The sequence below is a fragment of the Mauremys reevesii genome, linkage group 6, assembly GCF_016161935.1.
Source record: "Mauremys reevesii isolate NIE-2019 linkage group 6, ASM1616193v1, whole genome shotgun sequence".
In the NCBI taxonomy this organism is placed as follows: Eukaryota; Metazoa; Chordata; order Testudines; family Geoemydidae; genus Mauremys; species Mauremys reevesii.
In genome coordinates this window covers 89,228,968-89,245,292 of record NC_052628.1, presented here as the reverse complement: position 1 = coordinate 89,245,292, position 16,325 = coordinate 89,228,968, and the positions used below count along the sequence as shown (strand labels likewise).

General features: G+C 43.3%; 1 long non-coding RNA gene across 1 annotated transcript in view; it reads left to right on the top strand.

Annotated features, from left to right (window-relative positions):
- Positions 1-5,449: 5,449 nt before the first annotated feature.
- LOC120408573 overlaps positions 5,450-16,325 on the top strand; it is a 63,637-nt gene continuing 52,761 nt past the window's right edge. The window contains exon 1 of the long non-coding RNA XR_005600795.1: positions 5,450-5,523. This is a non-coding gene — a long non-coding RNA (uncharacterized LOC120408573). The remainder of the gene's footprint in view (positions 5,524-16,325) is intronic.

Here is a 16,325-nt window from a genome sequence, read left to right as displayed (position 1 = left end):
TCCCTCACTGCTGAGACCCACACTGAGGAAGCAGCTCTTTGTTTGGTTCCACAGTCACTGCTGGGAAATTTGGATTTGTATGCTTTTTGCCTGATTTTTCTTCACATGGTGAGTACTCAGCTAATCCTTTTCTGGCCTGAGCTCTTACAAAGCAATTTTAAATTGTGCATCTGAGCGGTAAAGGCATGCCTAGCCAAGGAGGTGGCATTCTGCTCTGACCCCAGATCTGGATTAGGTTTAGGTGAGAGTTTGGAGTTCTGGTTTGAGGCCCATCCAGGGCTGTTTTGAATTTGAATGTGACCATGATGCACTCTCTCACAGCTGTTCTGTTGTGATTTCTGCCATTCTGAGTCACATGTGAACCAGATCCAGAAAACAGACCCCTTCCAATTTTGTTATTCGTTCGGGGCTGCCCAGAGGATTCAGGGGGCCTGGGGTCTTCCCGCTGCCGAATTGCCGCCGAAGACCCGGCACTTTGGCGGCAGGTCCTGGGACAGAAGGACTCTCCGCCACAGGTCTTCGGGGCACTTTGGTGGTGGGTCCCGGGGCGGAAGGACTCCCCGCTGCTGAATTGCCGCCGAAGACCCGGAGTGGAAGAAGCTCAAGGGGCCTGGGCCCTGCGAGAGTTTTCCAGGGCCCCGGAGCGAGTGAAGGACCCCGCTCTAGGGGCCCTGAAAAACTCTTGTGGGGGCCCCTGCGGGGCCCAGGGCCTGGGGCAAATTGCCCCTCTTGCCCCCCCCTCCCCCGGGCAGCCCTGTATCCATTAGGAACAAAAATTAGAGGGGTGGGTGCAGGTCCATGGGTTTACCCCTCCACAAAATTCTGATTATTCCCTAGTTAATAATATCTAGTTTTCACTCAATCTACCTTGGGCTGTGATCTTGTGAAATCTTATTGTTAGTCCTTTGCATTGTTTGTAGTTTGACTTGAAGTCCTCTGGATGAGTGTCCATAAAGAACATGAAATCTATTTGACTTGACTCCTTACTCACTGTTCATCCCTGCTCCATCCAGTATCATAACATGGCCCTGGAAATTGAATAGTTTCATTCTTAAATTAGTATGGAACAGAGAATTCAGTGTAAACTCTGTGGGCCAAATTCAAAGTGGAGTCTAAATTGGTATAAACTTAAAACTTCTGGCTCTTCAGTCTGTAAACTTCATCCACTTAGATTCCCTTAATCCTCTTCACTGAGATGTAAATCTTATCCCCTTACACATCATCTCTGAATTTGACTATGTGAGATTCAGGGATGTGAAACATTTACAGAAATTGCCTGCAGGTTGTCTAACTTCCTGTAGAATGCTCTACTAGCAGATAACCCTGGGATTTTGGAGATGCTGTTTGGTGTTTTAAAATTTGAGTTTTATTACAGAAAAGGACTAACTCTTCTGACTCATAAATGCAGAAGAAACCTGGCACACCATGTATGCCTTAACCTTGTGCATGCTTTGTATCCTTATAAAATGCAGTATCTTATGATCCTTGAAATAACAAATGACCTTATTCCTTTTAATGGGATCATTAAGAACTCTAATGTTCCAGGTATAAATCCCTGCTACCACTGTGCATCTTAATTTACTATTCATATGTGAATCCCTTTTTGGTTCCCAATTACTATACAACAGCAATTGGCTCTTGAAATTATTCCCATTGGATTGACTTTGCAAAGGACACTGCAGTTTACATTTTAGTTCCCTAATTAAAGACACAATGCTTGATAAACCTTGAACAACTAGTAATTGGAAACTAACAGTTAGTTACAATTAATCCCTGTTGACATGGGTTCTGTTGCCTAATAACTGACCACAATTGGGTCAGGAGAGAAGGCAAGAGTGCACAGTGAACATTAAGGTCATATGCTGATGGAGCTGAACCAGTGTTAGAAACAGTGGGAAACGTTTTAAAAAGTGTCCCTAGTGTAGACAAGGTCCTAGAGATCTGAATTTGTTCCAAGCCAGTACACAACATTTGAAACACCACAGGTGAGAACTAGAATCCTAAACAGGAGGTGGGGGGTGAATACTTAAGGTTGGATATCCTACATCATACATTGACCATGTAATAAATTATTCTCATCAAGTATAAAGCAGTGCATATTTCATCACAATACATCAGCCTTAATGCTGACTCCACACTCATACTATTCTTTCCCCAGCAATCTCAAAGTATAAACACAAAACCTTTTTTTGAAAAAGAACATACAGTTTTATATGTATGGGGTATGGGATAGCTCAGTGGATTGAGCATTGGCCTGCTAAACCCAGGGTTGTGAGTTCAATCATTGAGGGGGCCACTTAGGGATCTGGGGCAAAAATCAGTAGTTGGTCCTGCTAGTGAAGGCAGGGGGCTGGACCCAATGACCTTTCAGGTCCCTTCCAGTTCTAGGAGATATAGGCATATCTCCATTATATGCATATATGTTCAATGTAATGATGCAAGCAGCAGGAGATTACAGAGGAAAATGTATTTAAATTGTGGTCAGAGTTAAGGTGCTGTGACAAAATGCATTGCATTATGCTTGATTGGAAAAATTGTTTATTATGTTGGCTTATTATTTTTATTATTTCTATTACCATGGTGCCTAAGAGCCCTGGGCAGGCACCAGAACCCCATTGTACAAACACAACAAAAAGGCAGTCCCTGCCCCAGAGAGCTTGCAATCTAAGGCTTATATCAGATTTGTGATGTCCTTAGCTATTCGTTACCTTGATTTTAAGTACTTGGATTTTATAAATGTGGTGGGCAAGTACATTGTTGCCACTTAGTAATCTTAATTTTTTTTTAAATGACAGAGGTTTTGTTTTCTCTTGTCTTTCCTACACTGTATTATCACAGATATATATACACCAATATCACAGTTTCCAAGTAGTTAAAATAGGTTTCCTCTCCAAAGACCAAGTCAACATTATCCTGCTATTTGTGCAGTCATTTACACCTGTGCAAAGAGGGTTTAAAGTGCTGCCATACCAGAATGGTAGCATTTTATACACACTTAGCCTCACCGAGCCATGGCGTAAATGACTGCAGCAGGGCTGCAGAGAATAAGGCCAGCAGTTTTCAGTAGAGGGCTCTCCACCTATGAAATTTGCTCCCTCTCGCAGTTGACCACTGCCTACTTTTAATGCCTTTAGGATACAATATAAGGTATAGCTGGGCTTGGAAGGTTTAGATTTTTATGATAAATGTCAGTAAACATTGATTTCACTGTACACGCACAAACCAACGAGTAATATTTCCATCAATGACAATCCAAATTCACAGATAGGCAAAGTGAGAAAAATGCTGCCTGTGAACTTAATAGAGTTTGATTTAAGGATATTTACTTTGAATATTTGGACATGTGATGTTGACAATTTGTGTTTTAATGGTTATAAAGCTTTAATTTTTTTTGTGTCTCAGTCTACTGTCATTAAATAATTATTTTTCACTCTCCTATTGTCTGACCACCCCCCACTCTCCATAATTTCCTGCAACAGAGAAAATTCAAAAAAACAAACAAACAGGGGAAACTGCTTAATTTTGCACAACTGTAGAAACTTAAATTTAAAAAAAAACTAGAAAAAATGCTTACAAATAAACATTGATATTGTCTATCAACATTATAAAAAAAGGCCAAATCCAGGCCTTTACATAGGCCTTTGATTAACCATCTGACAGGCCACATCATCAGTGGTGTAAATTGGTGTAGCTTATTGACTTCAATTGACATGGGGATCTGTCCCTATTTTGTTAACTTGATAGGCTTATTCTGAGACAGTTTTATGACCTGTTGTTTTTCAATCGTTTAATACTATGGAGTTGGCTCCACATTAAAATAAGTAAATAAAATAAAACATGGGGGTTTTCTTTTACCACAGAATAAGGGTCTTTAATGAGATATTTGTGAATTCAAAGGTAGAATGACAAACAGAAATAAAAATACATCTCCAGATGGCAGTAAAGTTCATTCAGTACAAGCACCTGAGGCAGAAAATCAAAAGCTAATAATGTATATATCAAAAGTGCAGCACACTTCTCCCACTACTTCACTGAAGCTGTTCCTCATAAAGTGAAACAATATACCTTTAATGGGAAATGAAATATCAGAAAGAGAAATAAACAGGATGGACCAAGTGAGAAATAAAAGAAATGGGAGAGAAGTGAAGTTTCTTCAGGTTTAATAAAGAGACAACGGCTCTTCAGTGTGCTGTTTTGCACAAAGTATAATTTAATATAAATTGTGGTTAATTGGTCCTAATCCATTTAGTTGTTTTAGAAACCTTAGGCCAGATCCTCACTGGTGTAAATCAGCGCAGATCCATTGATTTCAAGATCTGGCCCCTTGTTCACCCATCAGTTTCCCTCTTTTATCCATATGTAATTGTGACGGGATGGACTAGGCCCCGAGCCCCCTTGCTGGAGGCCTTGTGGCCCCCCACACCCCACTAGGGTTGCCAACTTTCTAATTGCACAAAACCAAACACCCTTGCCCCACCCTCTGCCCCTGCTCCTGTCCTGCCCCTTCTCTGGGGCCCACCCCCACTGACTCCAGCCCCTTTCCCTTAGTCACTCACTCTCTCACACCCTCACTCACTTTCACTGGGCTGGGGCTGGGGCTGGGGTTGGGGTGTGGGAAGGGGTAAGGGCTCTGGCCAGGGATGTGTGGTCTGTGGTGGGGCTGGGGATGATAGGTTTGGGGTAAAGGAGGGGGCTCCAGGCTGGGGTCAAGGGGTTTGGAGTGCGGGAGAGGGCTCAGGGCTTGGGCAGGGGGTTGGAGTGCGGATGGGGGTGTGGGATCTGGGAGGGAGTTAGGATTCTGACCTGTGGCTGGGAGCTGGGATACAGGATGGGGTTTGAGGTGTGGGGTGTGGGCTCCATCCAGATGGCGCTTATCTCAGGTGGCTCCCAGTTGGCGGTGCAGCAGGGCTAAGGTAGGCTCCCTGCCTGCCTGCCTGCCCTGACTCTGTGCCGTTCCCGGAAGCGGCCGGCATGTCCGGCCCTGAGGTGGCGGCATGGCCAGGCAGCTCTGAGCAGCGTGTGTTGCGTCCAGTGGGAGCTGCAGAGCCAGCGCTGGGGAAGGGGGGAGCAGACAGAGCTTCCCTGATGATTGCCCCTGTGCCTAGGGGCTGTAGGGACATGCAGGCCACTTCTGGGACCTGCACAGAGCCAGGGCAGGTAGGGAGCCTGCCTTAGCCCCACTGAACTGCCAACCAGACTTTTAATGGCCCGGTCAGTACCGGTTGAAAACCAGATGCCTGTCAACCCTACACCCCACCCCTGAAAAGGGCAGTAGAGAGGTCCTCTGAGCTACCTAGATCGGCTGTGTGGGAAGCAGCCAATCAGGGCCCAGCAGGCTAGTATAAGAAGAGCTGCAGGGCCAGCGTGAGTTCAGTTCCTTGCTAGAGCTGGAGGAGCATGGATGGTGTGTGGCTGGCTGAGGGAACTGCAGGACCTTGGATGAGGTAGTGCTGCTGGAAGCCAGGGAGAGCAAGAAGGAGCCCTGAACTTGTTGCAGGGACTCCATCAGGACAAGGCCCTGAGGTAAGGGTGAAGACAGGGCAGGGCCATAGGGAAGTGGCCGAGGGAATTAGAGCAGCAGCATGACTTAGATAAAGGGATGCAGCAGACAGCTGTTATCTACAGTGTCCCTGGGCTGGGACCTGAAGTACTTAGTGGGCCTGTTAGCATGTACCCCTATTAGCCACTGGGAGAAGGGGCCTGGATATTGAGGTGCCCCCAGAGGGGGGAACTGAACTGCAATAGCCTAGCTGGAGAGTTGTGGCCAGAAAGGCCCTAAGAGGGCAAGGCCTTTGTTGCCAGGGAGGGAGTCCTGGGGCACACCTCGATCCCTGAGCAGGGACAACTTGTGGGAGACATTACAGGGGGCACTGAGGGAGACCCCTGTTGGACTTGTACCCTGGAAGGGGTTTAGCTTTGCTTTCATCACACAGACAGACTGTATGTGTGACTCGGCTGGAGGGCTGAGTCACCAAAGACACATCACAGAGAGAGAGAGCGCACACGTAGTTGCACACACTTGGCCAAGGGGCGCTCATAAGAGGTGAGTGCACCCCATTACAGTAATAAATGTAAATTATTTATTATTTGTATTGCAGTAGTGCCTACAGGCCCCAGTCCCACTGCGCTAAGTGCAGTACACATACACAAAAAACAGCCCCTGCCCCAAAGATCTCATAATCTAAATCTAAGATGAGACCACTGGAAGACACAACAGATGAAGAGGGAAGTGCCAGGTAACAATGAGGTTATTGTGCTGTACGTGAGAAGGGCCCCTCTGCCTGGCTCTTTCTAGTATTCAGAAATGCCCTCCTCAGACCTCGAATACTACCAGCTGTATGCAACCAGGGCTTGGTATCACCCAAACAGAAAGTGAAAGTACTTTAAAGTGCCAGACAATGATGGGGAGGCCTTACAGATACACTGAAAAAAATCCTACATAGGACTTCCTGATTGTCACTGTTCCACACATCAAAGACAGTTGGAAATTCATTACAACAGTGAATACAGAATTTAGGTTCTCCTACTCCAAAGGCACAGATCCTGGATCTGGTTTACTGGTGTTCTGCACTTTGTGTAGTCAGGTACACCTGTGCAAAATGGGAGTAAAATGTTTCCTTTCTGATTTGATAGTTGTTTACAGCTCCTTTGCACTAATGTAAATAACTACATAAGACTCTGCTGCCTTGGCTGTGAGTAGTGCAGCACCTGTGACACAGTGGTACACTGGCCAATTAATTACAACATTATTAAGAAAAGGGTTTTATTTTAAATGAAAGTGCACCCACACAAAATCCTGCACCCCCTGCATAATAGTGATAATGGAGCAGTCTGCTGGCCATTCTATTACATCAGATAATGTCCCTTTAAAAAGTGGGGGAAGGGTAAAATAGTCTGCCAATTGAGCAACCTGGATCTAACTGAGAGTCTGCACTGCTTTAGAAATAGATCGAAACTGTACATCCTATGGCCAAAGGGCTATTCAATCACACTGACTTGCCATTTTTGAAAGAATCAAGGACATTACTACATGCAATTTGACAAATAATCAGCAATTCTTTCTACCAATGCTATCCTGAACAAAAAACTAGACAAGAATTTGCTAAGTGCCCACTAGCAATTGTTGAGTGATAACACACACAGTTCCCCACATGTTTATGTAGAAACTCAGATTGATTTGACAGTTTTACACCCAGAGGCATGATACACAGTAATTAAAATTAAAAATGTGTTGACACCCTAAACAAATGTTTTATATAAATTTAGAAAGCTGTAAAAAGGCACTCTACCCAAAAATAAAGATCTATAGCTAAATCAGAGCATTACAAACGGAGAAGATTTTAATACAAGCATGTTTATGGGTATCAGCTCTGAAATATAGGCTCAGGTTCTGCCCGAGGGAAGAGTTACATTTAAAATCATAGTAGAGAGGAGCTGTGAAAACTTGGGGGTTGGGAGGAGAGAAAATCTGCTTGTCTAGAAAGTGTGTATGAGGAAGGGATGATTCCCTTCTGGGAGGAGGGGGGGCAAGGGAATCATGAGACGGGGTCTTCTGTACCAGTGAACTTAAAATTTTCCAAAGAAAGATGGCATGTTAAGGAACGCAAATGGAGTTGTAGTTTTCATGGACAATATTCAGATATCTGGATCTTTGATGGAAGAACACATCAAAACCCTCAAAGGAAGTCCTAAGCCTAATCAGTCAGTCTGGACTGAAGCTAAACAAGGGAAAATGCATTTCCCATTTACCCACAATTCTGTTTTTTTGGGACAGACAATAAACAAATATAGAATCAGCCCTAGCTCTGAGAAAGTACAAGCAATGTGAGAATTGAATGTACAAACTATGGTTACAAGAAAATAAAGATATAATGCTTTCTAGTAATTAAAACAACAAATTAGACTTGGTTCAAGGAGAAATTCTTACCACATGCTCCCAGCAACAGGACTGACCAAACTTCAAGTCAGGATCTCCCCCAAAATTAAACGGCTGCTTCCTTTGTCATCTTAGGTGAAAGAGCAAGAGAGAGAGGGATGGATAGGGAGCTTGTGGTGGTTTTGCCCTGCACTTTGTAGTTCAGTCCCCTGAAATGCATTTTCCTGAGGCTTACCTTAAATAAAGTTCATTTCCACTGTGAGGACGGAGGCAGCTTGTGGTGAAAGAGGTTCTATGCTGTTTGCTAAAATGCAGATCAGTTTGGTTTTGACCCCCTTTGTGAAAGAATGGACACTGGACACGTGATTGTCCATCAGCTTTGACATCTGGCTGGAGGTGTCAGCTTGTCTTTTGAAAAACAGGTTTTTCCACTCCCTAGACTTGTCTGGTAGCCCAATTTCAGCTTATGTGTATAACTTTACATACAGTGTTGCTACATACATTTCACCATATTATTGACCAGTGAGTTATTAGTTTTCAAATGCTATCTCACAAGGCATACTTTATTCAATGATTATTTATACAGGGATAACTTCAGCCACAAATACCCACAGTTATTTTCCAATGGGTTTGTGGGGGACAGCGGGGTATACTGTGGACTATCAAATTCTGGAGCTCTGTCCCATCACCTCCTGAACCTAGTCCAGCCATGCCCTATTGTGCACACAGTACTGAGCCTTAAAAGTGAAGAGATCATGCGTAAGGGATTCCAAGAAATACAATCTCCAACAAAAATCAAGTCACTTCTGTTGGCATCTTTAAAGGGGGGAAATGTACTGGGGTCTTCAATTGTCCAGCTGTTTGTAGTGTCCCTTATGGTAGAGAAGAGACAGGTCTCGCTTGTAATTGTAGAAATGTAGGGCTGGAAGGGACCCTGAGAGGTCATCTAGTCTAGGCCAGCCCAACTGTGCTGAGATAGGATTAAGTATACCTAGACCATCCCTGGCAGGTGTCTGTCTAACCTGTTCTTAAAAACTTCCCAGGATGGGGATTCTGCAATCTCCCATGGTAACTTATTCCAGTATATAACTATCCTTATACAGACAATTTTTCCTATTACCTAATATAAGTCTCCCTTGCAAAGATTGAGCCATTTACTTATTGTCCTACCTTCAGTGGACATGAAGACAATTGAACACTGCCCTCTTTGTAACAGCCCTTAACAAATTTGAAGACTGTTATCAGGTCCTGCCTCTATCTCCTTTTCTCAAGACTAAACATGCTCAATTTTTAAAACAGGTCAAGTTTTCTGAATCTTTTATCATTTGTTTCTCTCCTCTGGACTGTCTCCTATCTGTCCACATCACTCTTAAAATATGGCTCCCAAAACTGGACACAGTACCCCACCTGAGGCCTCACTAGTGCCGAGTAGAGAGGGACAATTACCTCCCTTGTATTGCATATAACACTCCCCTTAACACCACCCCCCCCAAATGATTTTAGCTTTTTTGTAACTACATTACATTGTGTTGGCTCTTATTCAATTTGTAATCCCCTGTAGCCCCAAATCTTTTTCTGACATGCTATTTACTACCTAGCCAGTTACTTCCCATTTTGTAGTTGTGCATTTGATTTTTCCTTCATAAGTGAGGTACTTTGTACTTGTCTTTATTGAATTTCATCTTGTTGATTTCAGACCAATTCTCCAATTTATCAAGGTCCTTTTGAATTCTAATCCTGCCCCTGAAAGTGCTTGGAAACCCTCCTAACTTGGTGTCATCTGCAAAGTCTATACATGTATTTTCCAGTCCATTATCCAAATCATTAATGAAAATATTGAATAGTACTAGATATAAAGATTTTTGTATTATTATTGAGGCATAGACTTTATAGTTCTCTCTAACTCTCTGAACAATACAGCTTGTTCTGCCTAGTGGCTCTAGACTGGGTCTTCTTAAATACTGGAAATGCTGACAACAATGCATGGTTGCGTGTGATTCTCTTGTGTGTAGTGTACAATTGCAACTGACTTTAACACCACAACATTGAAATACTGTGCAATGGCAAACATATGTACAAAAAAGACTACTAAACAAAACACTGAATCAGTCATGATTTAGGGTCTTGATTTTCATGCTGAGACTAACCAGGCTCAAAAACAAGCCTAGATGGGCCTGTTAAAGCAGAGTTCACAATCACTAGTAAACACTTGTCAGGCCCTGTGTGATTAATTGCTGAGACATTTACGTTGGTGCTGTTTTTAAAGATCCTTGTCAAATTGATGCTGCTTTTAATAAGAAATAAATCATATGTAATATATATGATCTAATCACAAAGCTTGGGTGCTACTGGATAACCTCTAATAGGTTCAGAGAACCATTTTTTAAAATCACTATTCAAATTATTTCAAGATTAAATTCCAAATAGAATGCATAATCCACACCTGCATAATGCTCCTCTGAAAATCATTGTCCCCATTTAAGTGTTTCTATTTAGCAAAGATTTTTTTAAAAAGCCAGTTTTTTAATTCTCTAGACAGGTGCTGCACATCCTGAAAAGAGTAACCAGTATTTCAGCTTGTGTAAAGTTAATAATGGGATACTGATTCATTTGGCATTAATGAATATTTATATATAAGCAGCCAAAATGTCTACAAATAATGTCAAGTGGTAAATTACGTGAAACAGACATATTGAAAAATGAAATTAAACCTGCATATAATAAAAAAAAGACTGTGTTTTTCTTCTTCCTTAATGGATGCCTGATCATTTTTATATCCCCCGGAAGGTTTTCCTTCAGCCCTAAAGGACATGTTACACAAAAAAGAGAAGAGTTGTATGAATCTACAACCTGACTTTTTACATTACAAACACGCACACAAAAAGGTTTAAATAGTTTTATAAGTCTCACTTAAGCTTTTGTCTATACTAATTTACATCTATGTAGGGAAGCCAGCTATAACATAGTTGAGTCCTAATATGGTTTTAACATGGTTTAGTTTTGCCTATGTAGGCCAGGTGAAATTTTGGTGTTATGTTCGAGTATCATTCTACTATTGTTGTGTTCTAAGCATATTCAGGGAATAATGTTACATTTTAGTCTGGTCTGCACTTACAAGGCCAAACCTTCTAACATGTTTAGCACACAATTGTGTTCCCTAACATGGTTGTAACTGTAGTGTAGACCAGCCCTTAAAATGTCAGAACCAAGATAATGGAAAAGTGGACATTCAATCCTTAGCTCTTACCCACTGGAGTGGAGGCTCAGAAGCGCTGGGGAAAAGTCACCATGACAAGTATTAAAAACTATGTGCCCTTTGACTTCCATAGAAACAGCATACCTGGCTTGATTGGACCAATGGCATACCCTAGTAATAGGAACAAATCACAAAATTCACATCCTAACCTCCATATATCCCAAAGTGTGGGGATGCTCAGATGGGATGTTTTTCTAAAAAATTCGCTTTAGGAATTACTTGGGGAAGTTGTGTGGTCTGTTATACTGGAGGTCAGACAGATGATCATAGTGGTCCCTTCTGGCCTGGGAATATATGAATCCCGAGTGTAGGCTGGGGCCCATATGGGACTAATATGATATGACAAATCATGTGCTCTTGTGGGTCAAAAACATACCTATTCTTTTTTTAAAACAACCACACAATTTGTGCTACTATACATGAGAGACACAGAGCAAAGGCCTCAAGCCTGCAAGATGTTCTGTGTGAAACTGAAAAGCCTGCACAGCCCCACTGAAGTCAAGTGGACTCCAAGGGACTAGTTTGCAAGATTAGTGCCAAAGGCATTTTCAGGTGTGATACTGTAATAGCATCTGTCAGGGTTTCCCCTGAGGTGACATCATCTCAGCTCCAGTAGGCTGATATTAGTTAACAAATATACTGTAAGCCAGTGGTTCTCAAAGCCGGTCCGACGCTTGTTCAGGGAAAGCCCCTGGCGGGCCAGGCCAGTTTGTTTACCTGCCGCATCTGCAGGTTCGGCCGATCGCGGCTCCCACTGGCTGCGGTTTGCCACTCTAGGCCAATGGGGGCTGCGGGAAGCGTCGCGGGCCAAGGGATGTGCTTGCCGCTGCTTCCCGCAGCCCCCATTGGCCTGGAGCGGCGAACCGCGGCCAGTGGGAGCCGCAATCGGCCAGACCTGTGGATGCGGCAGGTAAAAAAACCGGCCCAGCCTGCCAGGGGCTTTCCCTGAACAAGCAGCAGACCAGCTTTGAGAACTACTGTTGTAAGCAAAGAATGTGGGGTAGCCTATATAAGTCGGAGGTAGATCAGGTATAAAAAAAGACTCAGCCTAGTGATGTGTCAGTGCATACTCTCACATTTTAACAGAGATACCCTACTGAACTAAAGAAGGGCTGTATCTCCAGAGCAGTTGTTAAGTGAAGTCATGAGGTCATTCATCTGACAAACAGAAATCGGCAGCTCTAACCCAATCCTCTGAGGCATCCAGTTCCCCCGATGAAATCTTATCATATGCTAAATTACCCCGATCAGTTTTACATGACAAATCAACCAGAAAACCTAATCTCAAGAGACTCCTTCCCCAGTTCAAAGGCTGATATAGCAAAGCTTGCTTCTAACTGGTCCCAATTTGGTCGGATTTTCTTGATTCTTCTTGATTTTTGATCTAAAGGACTAGATTGTAGGCACATGTGGCCCTTCCCCTCCTCCTGTGCCCTTGAACAAAGGCAAGGCACAACTTTGGCCCTTGCGTTCCCAGCACAAGAACAGGCAGGCTCAGAACTGCAATGCTAGAAAAAGAGAAGATTGGTGTAATTGCCACAACCACCCACCCACCAGCACTCTGGCCAGCAGAACTGATCCTTTATTGCGGGGAGGGGAGAGGAAAGAAGGGGCAGGACTCGTCTACAGCAGGTAGAAAGTGTGCAAAAATGGATGGTACTATAATGCTCCCCAAGGTGTAGTGGCTACCTCCGGCCCAGTGCTTCCTAGGTCTGCTGCTGGGTGCCTCCATCCACCATACCTCCATAGTGTGGGCTGTGGCTTGAAGCCATCATTTAGCCTTAAGTATCAAAACATTTTTTTGGAAATGTTTTCAAAATGTACTCCACAATTGCCATATGCTATTGAACAATCTGAAATTAAGGTAGCACAAGGGGGGGGGGGGAAGTTAATTAAATTGTTAGTAAATAGCTACAAATGTTTGTATTATAGGCACTTAAACTCAGTATGCTATCTCTCTTTTATATCTCCTGCATCTGTTCTGATTTTCCATTTTGTTATGAATGTACACAAGCTGCCATGCCTCCAAGTGTTGTTTATCTTTCTGGGGGGGAAATAAAGACACAGTTCTGTTTTCTGAGACTCATTTTGTATAAATTATATTTGCATCAAAGAAATGATAGACAGTAAATGCAGTATTTTCAGCCCTTGTAGAGGCAACAAGATGTTCCTCTCAGTATGCTGGGTATGGAATATTGTACCTGTCAAAGTACAATTCAATTCCGGGTTCATAGGACCATGCTTTTTGGCAAAGATTGATTTATTATTATTTATTTATATGGCAGTCACACCTAGGAGCTAAACTCATGGACCAGGATCCCACTGTGCTAGCTGGTGTACAAACACAGAACAAAAAGACAGTCCCTGTCCCAAAGAGTTTACAATGAAAGAATAAGACAAGAGACAACAGGTGGATACTGACCTAGGGGAGCACAATGAGACAATATTGACCAGCATGATAGTCAGTAGTCTCTGCACACCAGCTGACTTGTTCTACAATTTGCTTTGTGTTTTGTAGCTTTTTTTAAAACTACAGCAATTGTTTCTTTCATAGAAGGAAACATTTTAAAAACAGCTGGAAAGGAGGTATTCAGAACTCAGCATGGGCTCCAGTCACATGTAGTCGACCACAGCCTCGGCGATGCCCATTTACAAACAAATTGTTCTCACTTTTAGTATGTTGGGCAGAAGACAATAAGAGGCAGAAAGGAAAGCAAGCAAGTATAATACAGTCAATACTGAACCTGGCAGTTCGGCAGGATTGTTAAGAAGTTATCCATCTTAAGCCCTGAAGCCCTCTCCTTTCAGAACTCCCAACAAGAGAGCAGCCCAAAAAGGGCTAGCAGGATTGGGCCTCCCAGGATATGTGCACACTGCAATTAGACACCTGGCGCTGGCTCATGCCAGCTGACTCTGGCTTGTTTAATTGCAGGGCAGACATTTGGGCTCAGGCTGCAGCTTGAGCTCTGGGACCCTCTGGCCTCTCAGGATCGTAGAACACAGGCTCCAGTCCAAGGCCGAACATCTATACTGCAGTTAAACTGCCCCTTAGCCCAAGTCAGCTGGCATGGGCTAGCCGCAGGTTTCTAATTGCAGTGTAGACATACCTCAAAAGGCAGACATGAAAACAAGTGTCATGGTATTTTCCCAATATTAAGACTTAGAAAGAGACAAGAGAGGTGTAAATTGCTGGAGACCAAGAAAGTAATTAAGAAATTAGCAACAGAAAAGAGAAAAAAATATATATTGGGTTTCCGGGAAACTGGGCGGGCAGAAGCCCGCCCAATGCTAAAGGATCCCCCCCCAGCCTAAGGGGAGGATCTACAGGACCTCAGAAACCCACTAATTTTGGGGACAACTAATAAATGAACAGGGACAGGAGTGCGGTCAAAGGGTCATAAGAAGGGAGCCTGACGGGGACACCGAGCAGAGAACCCCAGACAGTGCCCACTGCTCCTCGAAGGCGTCAAGGGAGCCAGTGGATGCCGCCCAGAGGAACTTTGCCCGGATACGTGAATGGACTAAGGACCGGAAACAAGCCCCACAGTCGCAGGAGTCTCCATTGGTCAACCACCGCTCCCTGGTCACGTAGATGGCAGAAAAGAGAAAGAGGGGCTCATTCCTCAGCTGTGCTGAAGTGGAGATGAGTGGGGAAGGGTGGTGCTCTGTCCCACCCTTTCCAGATCAGAATAGTAGCATTGTCACCCACTTTTCTCAGATGTAATTGAGTATGGAAGGTGCAAGCCAGGAGAGAACCAGCCCAGGGATTCTTCCTGTCTGCTGGGGCTGGGCTCTGAAAGGATTCAAGATGGGTGATTTTACAATGAGAGAGACACTCTGCTTTCTAGAGATTTTATTTTAGCTCATTGTTTGTTTTCCTTAGTTCCTCATGACCGAGCTTACATGTTTTTCCCCCCGCCTCAGTTTTCCTACCTGTAAAATGGGGGACAGTACTTACCTTAGTAAAGTGTTTTGTGATCCTTGGCTGCAAAGCACTGTCTGAACTGGGAATTACTGGGCTATACTATGCCATCAGTTTTAAGCAGAACTCCATTTATTAAGCTCCCCATAGAATGAGTTCATCATGAAGGCATGACATGACCCATTATTATTACTTCTATTGATTTGGGGTTTTAGATATGGGCCAAGATGTTCTAAAGAGACTAGTGATTTTGGTATCAGAGGGGTAGCTGTGTTAGTCTGGATCTGTAAAAGCAGCAAAGAGTCCTGTGGCACCTTATAGACTAACAGACGTATTGGAGCATGAGCTTTCGTGGGTGAATACCCACTTTGTCGGATGCATGTGACTTTGTGATGTCTTAATTTTTTGGTGCTCAACTTCAGGAACCTTTAAAAGAGCCTGATCTTTCAGGAAGCGCAGAGCCCACACTCTCTGAAAATCGGGCCCCTCTAAGGTGTCTCAAGCTGGGCAGCCACAAATCACTAGTCTCTTTGGAAAATCGTAGACATAGGCTTTAAAATACTAACTCTTCAGCATGACCCTGAGGGTGACCTCACTTTGGATGATGTGCTGAGATGCCTTTTGGATTTTCATTTATTGTTGGTTACAAACCTGCCCCAAGTGAAGACTTTTCTACGGCTAGAAGCCACCTGAGTTGTTACACCTGTAGTCAAAGCCAAATATGTTTGTCTGTTACTACTTTGAACCAGATAGCCACTTCTATTAAAAACCACATGTAAATAGCTATCTTTAGTGTGCCATAGATTAGTCATATTTGTTTTCCAGGGAAGATTATAAATAGCGGGGGAAAGGGAGGGGGAAACAGAATGTATTTTGCAAATGAGCCCAGATGGAAAACTAACAGATGGCCTTGTACTATATTTTGTATGCTCAACCCTACATTTAAATTAAAAATTTTCATAATTAAGATGAAGTTCTGTAGCCACACTAGCTAGTTTTCCTGTGGCAGCATCATATATCACAGGTATCAAATGCAACATTTTCATAAAATGGTTGAAAAACTTATACAAATTTTGCTACTTTCCTGGTGTAAATATAAAGAGGGAGAATAAAATGTGGTCCAAGGAAATTAAAGAAAGGGAGAATAAAACCTTTTACACAAACATACTTCATTTCATAAAGATTTCTACTGCCGTTTGGCTTTTTTCCTATGCAAAACCGAATGATCTGCCACTTCGCTTGGAGAGAGAGAGTGGGGGGGAGGGAAAGAA